A 14575-nucleotide genomic window follows, 5' to 3' on the forward strand; every position below is an offset into this window, starting at 1 on the left:
GTGCCATTAGCTTGAAAAAGACTCTATGACCAAACTTTAGTCAGCTGAATATGAGCCTTCTTTCTGATTAGACCCCAATATTGGCCCCATCTCATCTTTGGCCTGCCCAGTCCAGTCTTAGCAAATAATTCTGCTAAGTCAGTTTAGGGAGAATTTCTGCACCCTTGATATCTATCTGATCAGGTTCCTGTCTCCCACCTGTAATGAGTAACTCCTTGGCCTATCTTTAATCTTTAATTTAATCTTTAATCTAGAATCTTGTTAGGCCAATTTAGCAAAAATCCCCCTACTCTCTTAGTTTCCTCTTAGCAATTTTTCATTCACTGACCCTCTTCCACTCCTCCTTGCCGATAAATCACCACTTGTCCTTGCTATATTTGGCACTGAGCCTTATCTCTCTTCCCTATTGCAATGCCCGTTCTGTGATATCTTGAATAAAGTCTTCCTTACCATTTTAACAAGTTTCAGAATAATATTTTTTTAACATAGCTATGAGTTCAATGTTAATGTTTTAATAATATATATTAAGTATAATGTATTTAAACAGAAACACATAAAAGAAGGTTATGTATTAATCAGTTGACAAAAATGTTTTGACCAGAGGTAAGCAGGAACTTAACCCTGTATTTCCCACCGAAGCAATGATGCAGTATTCAATGGTTGTTAATTCAGAGGGCATGGTGACTTTATAGAACAGAACTGCTGCAAATAACAAGAATCTACCATACATATTACATATGCCATACGTATACACGAGATCAAAATGAATACTTTTTTTTTTTTTACGGCTGTCGCATGTCTTTTTAAAGCTATTTAGAGAAAGGGGGGGATAATTTTGAGAAGTTAAAATAAAAACCTCTTTTTGTCAATGTCTGTCTCTGTCCAATAACTTGCACCAAAATATTGGAAATATTTTTCTATCTCAATCTGAGGCAAAAGGGAGACAGAGAGAGCAAGAGAGAGCTAGAAAGAGAAAGAGATTAAACACTTGACAAATTGAGGACAGCGTCTCATGTGCCTATGACATAAACCATCTCTGTGGTTTGCCTTGCAGAACACAGGAAGAAAATATGACAAATGTAAAGTAAGTAGAACACCCCTGAAAAGCAAAGGGAAGCTTGAGGGAGGGAGGCGATAAGGAATGGGCCCTCTGAAGCAACGAAGATCTGTCTTCCAGTGATACTTAAAACAGCTGAACTATTCTTCTGTTTTACATTCTGCTTTGACAGCAATCCTGCTCTGCAGAGAAAGAGGAGAGAGAGAGATCGTTTCTTGATGCTGAATAGAGCAGAACAGTAGTTAAAATGATACATTTATTGGAGGGGCAGATTTTTGAGGAGTCATGAAAAAAAAAGTAAGCCACATTTCTGCATTTGGTTTTCATTTACATCTCTTTTGCTGCTTTAAGTAAATTGAGTGATTTGTTTTGATGGAGAAAGTATTTTTAAAAGACTTTCTTTAGACTCATAGTAAATAATTGTGACTTCCAACTTTCAATCCTAAATCTTATAAAATGTAGCTCCACCAAGTTCATTTAACATCATACCAACGCATAAAAATAAAGCTTGTAAAAATATGATAGAGGGATTGGCTCTGAGTTAGCAGTTGCTAATTAAACATATTTCCCCTTCCTGGTTCTGGTGATCCAACAGACCAAATGTGGTAAACAAACTTTGTTCTACAGCTTTGAAGTCTTCTCTCTAGTTTCCCCCAACTTAGAAAAATTATACTATTTATAAAAGTGCATAAATTGTAATTTAAGTTAAAAAAAGCCTTGAAATTTTTATCAAAAGCATTCAAATTACTCTCTCCCCAGGTCAGCTAATGAGTTGTCAGGAGCTGGCCCCTTACTGTAGTGCACCTCCTGCAGACTAAGACAGTTAACCATGTTTTCATCAAAGGAAATGCTCATTAGTAGAGCTTTCAGAAACTGATTTGATTATAGTTTCACTTGTTAAAGTGAAATATTTTGAGCTCATTAGGATGATTATGATTCAAGGTCATCGTTTGAAGCTAGTCCTGTCAATATAAGATAAATGGGCCCTCATCTTTTTCCCTTCTTTACGTCTGTGCTTTTTAAACTCTTCTGTGTAAAAGTTCCATAGCCATAATTAATTTTTAGTTCTTCTGTTACAAAGCTGCTTAAAAAAAAAGAACAAAGATTTTGGCTACCAAAAAGGCCTTGAAGAACTATTAAGAGGAGGAGGAGGCTATCTTGTTTTAGAAAAATCAGAGAAAAACCTTGAAAAGTTCAGCTTTTGATATCCAGCTATTTTCTCCTTGACCTTTCCAAAGTTTTGAAAAGGCACTTTGTACATAATTTTGCATGTACCCTTTCATCTCAAAGGTATAAAACTAAACTGAAAACCACCCAAGAACTACCAGTGGCTTAATTAAACATCTTCTCTTTTATGGCACAAGATGGAGTTAACACCTTTTAAAGTTCTTTCTTTTTTTTCTTTTCTAAATCCAGCGCTTAAATCTCTGAGTGTTAAAGACCCACTTAGACATTAAAGGGGGTGATGTTAACTTCTGTCAGCCAGTCATTCTAACATGAGTTTGCCCCTTGAACTTCCTTGGTCAAATATTACCTTTCCTTTAACATTAAGGAGAGGTTACAATGAAAGTAGAGCTTGTTTTCTGTTTTTTTTTTTTTTTTTTTTTCCTCCTGTATGTTATATTTTGGAAAAATGTTTTAATCTTTCAGACATTTCGCTCTTCAGTACCCTTCACTAGAATTCAAGTCTGCACTGAACTTGAGAGTAGATGATATTTAAAAAGTAACAATTGACTTGACCTTTTACATAATAACTCATTATTTTTAAAATTGTTTTTCTCACTTTTGTGGACAACTGATGATTAAAACTAATCTCTGGTTTTCAATAATGCACTTTCACAATTATTTCTAAACAATGATTTTAGCATTTAAGATATTATTTAATAACTAAAAATGTTAATGTCCAAACGTGCAATACTGTGAAACTGAATTAAAGATTGCTCAATATATAATTATATGAGAACAGACATGAACCTTGAAGCAATCATTTGTTTATTCTCATATGTACCTAAGGGCCTCTTTTATCATGAAATTTAAAATATAATTATGAAATTAAGTTTATGTCCTTGGTATGCTTTCATGAAGGTCTCTTATATAACAAATTAAACTGCGCATATTAAAAAAAAAAAACCGAAAACACACAATATGTAGTGATTAATAGAAATGATAGGGGAAATGTACTTCAGTAGCAATATAGTGCCAGGGTATATGGTTGCAACCACAGAAGATAGCTTGAGTGTATTAGGTTCCTTCAAAATGTGATGAGAGTATGATGTATTAGGAGAATCCCAGAGACATCTACAGTGAATTAGCAGAGTGTTTTCAAATTTCTTTCCTGAATTACTTTGAAGACTATTCTTGTATTAAAGAGAAAAAAATCATGACATTTGTTAAGACAGTAAGGAAGACTTCATTCAAAGGGTGGTATTACAATAGGTATAGGGATCATTGCAAGGGGATTTTGCAGTAAGAGAGAGAGATTGTTTTAGGTCTAATATTTAAGTCTTTAATCCATCTTGAATTAATTTTTTTATAAGGTGTAAGGAAAGGATCCAGTTTCAGCTTTCTACATATGGCTAGCCAGTTTTCCCAGCACCATTTATTAAATAGGGAATCATTTCCCCATCCTTTCCCCCTTTTTGTCAGGTTTGTCAAAGATCAGATGGTTGTAGATGTGTGGTATTATTTCCGAGGGCTCTATTCTGTTCCATTGGTCTATATCTCTGTTTTGGTACTAGTACCATGCTGTTTTGGTTAGTGTAGCCTTGTAGTGTAGTTTGAAGTCAGGTAGTGTGATGCCTCCAGCTTTGTTCTTTTGGCTTAGGATTGTCTTGGCAATGTGAGCTCTTTTTTGGCCATAGGCATGGGCAAGGACTTCATGACTAAAACACCAAAAGCAATGGCAACAAAAGCCAAAATTGACAAATGAGATCTAATTAAGCTAAAGAGCTTCTGCACAGCAGAAGAAACTACCATCAGAGTGAACAGACAACCTACAGAATGGGAGAAAATTTTGGCAATCTACCAATTTGACAAAGGGCTAATATCCAGAATCTACAAAAACTTAAACAAATTTACAAGAAAAAATCAAACAACCCCATCAAAAAGTGGGCAAAGGATATGAACAGACACTTCTCAAAAGAAGACACTTATGCAGCCAACAGACACATGAAAAAATACTCATCATCACTGGCCATCAGAGAAATGCAAATCAAAACCACAATGAGATACCATCTCATACTAGTTAGAATGGTGATCATTAAAAAATCAGGAAACAACAGGTGCTGGAGAGGATGTGGAGAAATAGGAATGCTTTTACACTGTTGGTGGGACTGTAAACTAGTTCAACCATTGTGGGAAGACAGTATGGTGATTCCTCAAGGATCTAGAACTAGAAATACCATTTGACTCAGTCATCCCATTACTGGGGATATACCCAAAGGATTATAAGTCATGCTGCTATAAAGACACATGCACACGTATGTTTATTGTGGCACTATTCACAATAGCAAAGACTTGGAAACAACCCAAATGTCCATTAATGATAGACTGGATTAAGAAAATGTGGCACATATACACCATGGAATACTATACAGCCATAAAAAAGGATGAGTTCATGTCCTTTGTAGGGACATAGATGAAGCTGGAAACCATCATTCTCAGCAAACTATCGCAAGGACAGAAAACCAAACACTGCATCTTCTAACTCATAGGTAGGAATTGAACAGTGAGAACACTTGGACACAGGAAGGGGAACATCACACACCGGGGCCTGTCGTGGGGTGGAGGGAGGGGGGAGGGATAGCATTAGGAGATATACCTAATGTAAATGACGAGTTAACTGGTGCAGCACACCGACATGGCACATGTATACCTACGTAACAAACCTGCACATTGTGCACATGTATAATAAAAAAAAAGAGAGCAAGAGATTAGACTCAATTTCAAATACTGCATGGATTAGGGGGAATTTATAGCCAAAGAGCAGAGTATGGGTCAGTAGGTGAAAAATAAGAGGAAACATCATAGTGAAGAGAGAATTCTGGCTAAACTGACTTAGCAGAATTTTTGTTGAAGACAGGCAAGGTGAACAGACATCACCTAGGAGATGGTGGAGGATAAGGTACCAAATTACACATGGAGGATGACTAGAGAGCAAGGGTGAGTGGTTCTGGCAAACTGACTTAGCAGGATTCCTGCTACAGTTGGACAATACAGAGGTAAACATGGAAGTCCAAAACTCAGGCTTAGTTGAAAAAGTTCAGGGGAGCCAGAGTACAGTTCGGTCAAAGAAAGGATCTTTGTCCCTTGTTTCTATCTTTTGTCCTCATCCCCACTTTTAACTGTGACATCATATTATTTCCTAATTAGCCCTTATCACAGTCTGTAAGCATTATATTTGTTTGTTTGTTTGTTTATCTTATATCTCTTTCCAGTAAGATTTTAACGCCCCAAGGGCAGAGAAATAATCTATTTTGGTCACTGATATATCACCATTGCCCAGAACCATATCTATGGAAAGTAGGCACTCAGATTCATTTGTTAAATGAATTCATAAATTAATAAAAGCACAGATCAGTTTTTTATTTGTTCTTTGCATTTGGGGTCTTCTTTGCATCTTGCATTAAAATGAATCTCCTTGAGCAGATAGACTCAATTGACTTCTTACTTAAATACTCTGGACAAGAGATAATGAAAGCTTGTTCCAAGGTAGGGACAGTGGGACTGGATAAGAGAGGAATATGTAAGAGGTAATTAAGAATGAGGGACAAAAAGTTTTGAGAAACTGTTGGCTGAGAGCTGGAGGGAGAGGAAAGATGAAAGGATGAACTTCAGTTGTCTACCTTGGACTGCTGGATGGGAAATTATCCATTGATTAAAATTATGAACATGGCAAAAGGTCATGGTAGTAGTGGGTAGTTGCATAAGACACTTAGTTCTATTTTAAAATTACAAGATTGATTTTGAGATGTTTCTGGAATTACAAGTATTTTTTGGTAACAGTGTTGAAACTCTCCAATGTGCCTAAAAAAAGTAAAGTATTAAAAGCAAAAGGCAGAATATTTCCTTCTGGAAAGATAAAGTCATGTGATTAAAAAAAAAAAGAAGGGAATAAAGGAGGGAATAAAAGCGGAGGAAGAGAGAATGGCAAATACAGAAAAATAACTCATTTACGTCTTAGGGTAAAAGTTATTCCTAGGCACCATTTTGAATTAGCTGACATTATCTTTGAAGCTGTTCCACTTATTTTTCACATTTTTATTTGATGTTAATTACCTCTCATCCTGAATAACCCATTTCATCATGCTACAGTAAGTTCCCATACACATACTCCTCACCCTAGTAATTTATCAGAACTTCCTGGTTCTCAGGCATTCTGGGCTTCCTCTTTTGTTTCATTCTCTGTTTCATATATATGACCAAATATCTCATTGTCTTAGTGTATCTAACTTCTCTCAATTTGTTGACAGTGTAGCAGTCATGTTTACAATTCATCCTAAAATATGTATAAACAACTTCTATAGGCATTGATAATAACAACAACAATAATAACAGTAGGTAGTTTATGTAAAGTAGAGTGATGTCACTGGGTAAAGTCCCTTGGCTGTCTGCCAGAGACTTCACTGGGCAGATAACTTTGTAATTTTGCTACAGACCAAAGTCAACTTGATAGCAAAGTGAGTATCTTACATTTGAACTCTCACAATTCAGATCATTAGATTGAGATATGTTCAAAATATCAATGATATGAAAGAGTATGAATGCAAGTATGAATGCTTGTGTTTGGGTAGTCAGCCTATCTTGTTTCTACTGTACTTAGTACTACACTGAAAGCTAAACTATAATTAGAAGATAGTTTGGAGGCTAAGGAATCAGAATAAAAGGAGATTTTCAACTTAATTGAATGTTAAATGACATTGAGTTATGGAAGCTCAATACATCATTTCCCAATATATCTTTTGTCTCAGATTTCTGATTGGTACACTGTCCGAAAAATCTATGCATATAAATTGAAAAAAATTGGCCACAATGGGAAAGCATTTCCAAGCAGAGAAGCTACAATGAGGAGGAGTAATTCTGCCTGAGGGCCACTTCCCACTCCATCACATCCCCATTGGTCTGTTCCCCATGCTTTCCCTTTCTGAGGCCTTACAGGCATTCACCTCTTCTTTCCATTTAGACTAATTGACAGCTGCCATCATTTGTGGTAGTCTCCTTCTGCTGTGTGTTCTTAAAATTTTCTATTAATACTTAAAATTAACCTCTCATCTTTATTTCTAAAGAGAACATATGGGTTGATTGTTGTTTTTTTTTAAGATTTATTGGCAATGAATTCATATCTCTTTAATATTTTTGTTTCCCCTGCAGAAAGATGAACAGTCAAATCTGAAAATTGTTTATTTGATTGAAATAGCATTGTAAAATATATACTCTTTGAGTTAATATCTATGTGCACTTTTTAACAGTTCTTTTCAAATTATGAGAGAAGACAGTTTTTTTTTAACTTAAAAAATGACTTTAGATAAATAACAAGAAAGACTCCTGGCCATGATCTTGGTAATGTGTGAGGATACTGCTGTTTCTACATAAATACATCTATTAAAACACATCTTTAGTATAACTATGAAAAAGAAACTTACTGCCAAGGCCAGGAACAAAAGAGCAAAGATAATAAAGTTGGTGGAAAGGCAACTTAAAAAAACAGAATTTGCAAAGGTACGGGAGCAAAAGAGCAGAGAATGTTCAGTAGCCGATGGGAACTGAGTGGGAGGGTGAAGAAAGGGTGTGCGCAGGAGGCAGGGAGACAGGCAGAGGTGGGTTCAGTGGAGAGAATCTCTTCATCTTTGAAGGCAAGGAAGAGCCAGTGAAATGTTTCCCAAAGGAAAGAAAAACCTCACTCCCTTTCTCTCATCTTCCTCCCTTCTTTTCTTCCTTCCTCCTTTTCTTCCTTCCTCCTTCTTTGCCTTCCTCCATTCCTTCCTCTTGTTCTCTTTCTTCATTCTTTCCTCTCTCTTTCCCACCATTCTTCATTTTATTCATCATCATCAGGCTGCCTTTTTTTGTTCTTTGTGGGTTTTTTTTTTTTTTTTTTTTTTTTTTTTACCATTTCCCTCACTCTCCCTTTTCTGTTCTGTTTCCCTGTCTTCTCTCTCATTGTCTCATTGAAAAAAGTGAATAAGATACTTTTTTAAAAATGGCAAAGAAGCATAATAGGAAATATATTTTTATGTACAATTGGAGATACTTCCTTCTTATCTTTCTTTGGCTTCCCAATGACTAGTTTCTATAGAGAATCTTGAAATTATCTAATGTGCATCTTACTGGCTCCTGACCATCACACTGCATGAATTAGAGTAAGATATATACCTTATGAGAGTCACCAGGAAGATATTTGATAACTCATTTGTTCAGAAATATAGCAACATAATAACTTATGAATTGAATTTGACAATTGCCACAAATAACAATGGATACACTCCCCCTACATTCCCATCAAAATTGGAAGATTAATAATAACATTGGTCAGTAGAAAGAAATAGAAATAGGCTGACTCATCATTTTGACTTGCATTTTAAAGAATATAGAAAGAGTATATCCACTGGGCTTCTGTTTTGATAATCCTCTTTGAAAGAAGTATTAAAATACTTGGATATAATAATAGCATTTTATAGCCATACTAATATGGGGTTAACATAGAAATAAATTAAATATTTAAAACATGATAAATTATAAAGTCTTAATTCAAAATATCACATCAGAGAAATTAAGGTTTTCTTTTCTTCTCTACCCTTATCTGTGCCTGTTTTCTACCAAAGATAGTGGGCATTTTATAACGTATTTAACATAGGAAAGTAGATAGATGCTCTTTTAGTGTAACAACATTCAGAAGGGAGGCTGGAGAGAGGATAGCTTTCTACAGTATGAATATTTTGACTTGTTTTTACATACTACACCCTGAGATTAGATCAAAGGGAGTCCTTCCTCTCTCCTCTTGCCCATCCCAGAGAATCTACAGAGAATTTTTACAGAATAACTAATAGAGGGGGAGTGATGACTCATGTTGGAAGTTAGGCAAAAGAGAAAGAGGGAGTTAAGACAAAAATAATAAAAAATAGGGCTGAAGAAATTATAGGATGGAAACAAAGAGAAAGAGAAAGATCAGATATAGGATAAACAATTTTGGTAGATTTTGGGTTGGCGACTGGTCCTGTTACCTCATGCACCAGGCACTTTTCTCTACATGGGCATCCTGAAGACAGAGGGGTAAACACTGGTAGAGAGAACCAAATCGGGTCTGGGTGGATAGCGATGACTTCATGTTTATCTTCAGCCATTCTCTGAGCAGTCTAACAAGAATTACGTCTCAGCTGCTTGTGTGCAGACAGCATTGTGTTGATTATAAAATCAACATGAGAAGCAGAAGAAAGGTCTGTTTGGAATAGGTGTGTTTATTGTAACTCACCCCAACCTCTTAGCTATGTTAAGCTGCTATTAATACTTAACCAGCTGCAGAGTAGCAATTCTTACTATACTTGCCTTTCTTATGCATAGCATCACCAACAAGCTGGAATATTCTGACTCACCTCTGCTAGAAGGCCCTGGAAACGAATCTTAACTTAGTATCAACTTTGGCTTTTTTCCAAAACATAAAGAACACAAGCGGGACTTAAAAGAAAAGTTTCAAGCTAAGTGTAATTTGTTCTCCCTCAAATGAATCAGAAGGCTAGAAGCCTTTATAGTGTGCTATATGAATAGTTGTGTTAAAGGTCAAGCACACTGGGGACCACGCTGAAGGATTCTAATAGAATTTACCTGAGACTTCAAGTTCTGTGCATCCTTGAAGCACAAAAGAAAGAAAACAGAAAAGGAGGAAAATTAGAATGTGTGTAGATTGTCTTGCTGTGAACAATGTAGTTAGTAGCAGTTCACTAGGCTCCAGTTCTAAGTATTTCAAGATGATTACTTGGATTTAAAAATTGTATTTATGTTATAAATATTATGTGTATGCCTATTCAATTATATCAGATTATTATGTTATAAATATGATTTTATGTTTGCCTATTCAGTTATATCAGATTATTCTTGGGTATTAGCCATAAAATTAGAGTGACTGTTATAGATATTATAAATTTAATAACAAGATTATATTCAGAGGGATCATGGGTGAACTTGAGAGAAGACTCTTTAAGGTGCTAAGTTGCTTGAGAAAGCTGTTTAAAAATGGTTCCTTGAAATTTGTAAATTATTCTACATGTCTATAAAACATAAGGTACATATCGTATCGTGACAAAGATTAAGCAAGTGTTGAGGAGAAATCTCTACTTTCATCAACTGTTTTTGTCTGATTAACCTCAAAGAAGTGATACCATTTGACTCTGTCCCCACCCAAATCTCATGTCAAATTGCAATCCTCAGTGTTGGAGGAGGGACCTGGTGGGAAGTGATTGGATCATGGGGGCGGACCTCCCTCTAGCTGTTCTCTGATAGAGAGTGAGTTCTCGTGAGTTCTGGTTGTTTAAAAGTGTGTAGCATTTCCCCCTTGGCTTTCTCTCTCCTGCTCCTTCTGCCACTTTTCTGAAACCTCCCCAGCCATGCTTCTTGTACAGTCTGCAGAGCTGTGAATCAATTAAACTTCCTTTCTTTATAAATTACACAGTCCAAGGTAGTTCTTGGTAGCAGTGTGAGAACAGACTAGTGCAGAAGTGAAGACACTTTGACGTACAACAGGAATTGCAGTCATGTCATTAAGTCCTGAACTCAGATTGTGCAGCCTGTTACTGAAAGATCATTGCCAGGACTTCCACTAAGGAAAGATGACTCAGGCAGCCTGAACACTATGGAGAGTAGAGGTCTAGTTCTTAACCCTATTTTCTAGTGCTTTAATTTTTATGTTCTCTGTGATAAGCTGATGACAACCATTGGTCAGTGTGACTCAGGACACAGCTCACAGTTCTAGATTTTTCTTCTCATAAGTTCTGCCTATCTGTGTGGAAAAAAAAATTCACAGTTCTGGATTTTTCTTCTCATAGGTTTTGCCAATTTTCTTATGTAATTTGACCCATATGATTTTGTTTTGATTTACCACTGAATCATTTTGTGATATTTATGGTTAATTTGTCAAACTTTGCTGAAAATTCACTTAATTGATATCCATTCAACTTTTTGACTTTTGAGAATGTGTTCTGTCCAATTTTGGTTGCATATTTTACTTGAAAATCACATTTGGTGTTTAACATTGTGGCTTTCTGTTCCCCATTAATTTGGACATCTGGACTAATTTCCATGCTCTTATTACTAGTTCCATATTTTTGTCCGCAACTGGCATTCAAAATACCTGCTTTAATAAGAGAAAAATGCATTTTAGCCTCTTTTTAAGAAATAATCACATCTTTTTGCATATCGTCTGAAAAATCTCTCAGTACTATACCTTGAACATTCTTGTTACATGATTAACCATTGCTATCTCTTGTTCCCACCTTCTTATTCAGCAGAAGAACCAGCATTTGTATTTATAATTACATTATGAGAATTGTGTTGCTGAATTGAATGGATCATTGATGTGGTCCAAATATCCTTATCTTCTTGCTTATGCTCTGGCTCCCCTCTATTCCCTAGTGAGCATTTAGAAACATGCCTTTTAAAGACATGGAAGGGGACACATGAATGAGTCCAAGCTTCCTTCCAGCTCTGATTCCATTTTAATTTTACAATGCATAGCTTCAACAAAAATTCTAGTCTAAAAATCTTGCCTCCTGATTTTTTCATGATATTTATATAAATGGCGAAATGAAATCATAACAGCAACTATATATATTTTTCTATAATAACTTCTAATTGCTCTTTGGACCTTCAGTTACTTAATAAAGTGAATCAAATCAAGCTAGTTAATATTAAGATTGAGTTTACCTGGTTTTCTTACTTTGAGGAAAATTTTTGGAAAAAAAACCACAGAAGTTTAATACATGTTTTACATCATAGAGAAAAAAATTCTACTTGCCCATCAATTATCTAGTATTATGTAGAAAATAAAACCACTGTTTCTTTAGAGCTACAGTTTTCAGCTGACTAAGGCCTTAGACAAGTTAACATTTCACAAATTCAAACTGCTAAGTACCTCATGGAATAAACAGGAAATGAACTCATAATGCAACTCCTCAAAATAGGAAACATTATGAGGTTTGAATGTCTGCTGCCCACTGTCATGTGAAAGCATGTTTAACTCACTAAGTAACCACTGAAATGAAGCCCCAGAAACTGCAAACATTATGATTTACTGCTTTTTCACCATGTAAAATGAACATCCACTTCTCTTACTTTCTGCTTTTTAACATGATGTCAGCACTTGAATACATTATAAATTCAGGATCCAGGAGAGGTTTCTAATTCTTCAATTCTGTTTATTAAGAACTTTGGAACAGAATATCTTCTTGCTCTAACTCTTTACAACCAATAGGAGCTGTGTTAGAAACTCAAGCTTCTATAAATGTATATTGTTCCTCATTAGTTTCAACTTGAAGACAGTATCTTACTCTTTTGAAGAGGGTTCTCAATGTCCTTTCCTGTGAATTTAGATTAATGAGGCCTTAATCTTGAATGGGGGGCAGGCCAGGAAAACCTAGATTCCTGTTCTGCTGTAGGTAGAGCCATGGCAGATCACTTCTGATGCCTAAGAGCAATTATTTTAATGCCTAACCCTTGGACATTTTTATAAATGACTTTTTTATAAAAGAAAAACAAAATAACTTGCAAGTTATTTTAATTATTAAAATATCTTTTTTTCTTTATTTCCAAAAATTTTACCCCTCTTCAAATTTTTGAGACTTTTTTTTTTCCTGGATTTTAGTTCTTTTACTTCCTTAGGATTTGAAAGTGACAGAAGTATTAACAAAAAGCTAGTGATTGTAGGTATAATGAGAATGTAAAGAATTAACTTAGTACCTTTATTTTACAAATGGTGGCCTAACACCAATGGAGAACAGGCATATAAATAGGTGCTCAACATCATTGATCATCAGAGAAATGTAAATGAAAAATACAGTGAGATATCATTTCACCAAGTTCAATGGCTCATATCCAAAAGACAGACAATAACAAATGCTGGTGAAGATATAGAGAAAAGGCAATCCTTGTACGTTGTTGGTGGGAATGTAAATTAGTACAACCACTATGGATAACAGTTTGGAGTTTCCTCAAAAACTAAGAATTGTGCTATAATATGATCCAGCAGTCCCACTGTAGGGCTTATACCCAAAAGAAAGGAAATTAGTATATCAAAGCAATATCTGCACTCCTATGTTTGTTGCAGCACTGTTTACCATAGCTAAGATGTGGAAGCAACCTAAGCATCCATCAACAAATGAGTAGATAAAGAAACTGTGGCGTATATTCACTATGGAGTACTACTCCGCTATAAAAAAGAATGAGATCCAGTCATTTGCAACAACATGTATGGAACTGGAGGTCGTTATGTTAAGTGAAATAAGTCAGGCACAGAAAGACAAACGTTGCCTCCTTTTACATATTTGTGGTATCTAAACATCAAACAATAGAACTTACGAATATAGAGAGTAGAAGAATTGTTGCCAGAAGCTGGGAAAGGTAGTAGGGAGCCAGTGGGGAGGAGGGGATGGTTAATAGGTACCAAAAATAGTAAGAAAGAAAAAGACCTACTATTTGATAGCACAATGGGGTGACTATAGTCATAATAACTTAAGTACACATTTTAAAATAATGTAAATAATGTAATGGGATTGTTTGTAATTCACAGGATAAATGTTTAAGGGGATGGTTACCCCATTCACCATGATGTGCTTTTTTTTGCATTTCATGCCTGTATCAAAACATCTCACATGCCCCATAAATAAATACACCTGCTATGTACCCACAAAAAATTTAAAAATCAAAAAATATATAACTGGTGCCTCCATGGATGGTGGTAAGGAGAAAAAGATCAAATGTGCAAATGAAAGCAGAGTTGAATGATTTTCTCCCTTTGTTAAATACCTTGAGTGAGAAAAGTCCTTTTTATACTGTCAAAAATAGAATCCAGCAACTCAATCATAAGAGCAAGTCTTTAAGGTTGAGAAATCTGAAGAAGAAAAACAGAATAGCACAATTCAAAAAGCAGCAAGTCCTATGCATGTATGTGAAAACATACTCATGTATACATACCATCTCCAAAACATAGACATTTATACCTACCAAGTTATACTCCATTGTCTTCTCATGGCCTAAATTTGCTTTTGAAATTATACTCTTCTTTCTCTTAAGCCATAATGATTGTGCTTTCCTTTCTTTTACCTAAAAATACTACCAATAAATATTGTATATGCAAACCCAACAACACAGAAGGAGTGGAAATTTAAAAACATGAAAATCTTTCTCTATCTGTGGTATAGTCATTCTCCTCTTTCTCTTTCCCCCCCTCCAGCTGTATCATACATCATCATCAATATGTTGATGTGACCATCTTCTGGGTATTTTTCTGTCCTCCATTCATTCACCCATCCACATCTT

The 14575-nt window shown here is 35.4% G+C and overlaps 1 non-coding gene across 3 annotated transcripts in view; it reads left to right on the forward strand.

Moving 5' to 3' along the window:
* Positions 1-14575, forward strand: part of LOC105490938 (uncharacterized) — a 202177-nt gene that overhangs the window by 12979 nt on the left and 174623 nt on the right. The gene's annotated exons all lie outside the window — the stretch shown is intronic.

Source organism: Macaca nemestrina, chromosome 5 (genome assembly GCF_043159975.1).
Source record: "Macaca nemestrina isolate mMacNem1 chromosome 5, mMacNem.hap1, whole genome shotgun sequence".
NCBI lineage: Eukaryota > Metazoa > Chordata > Mammalia > Primates > Cercopithecidae > Macaca > Macaca nemestrina.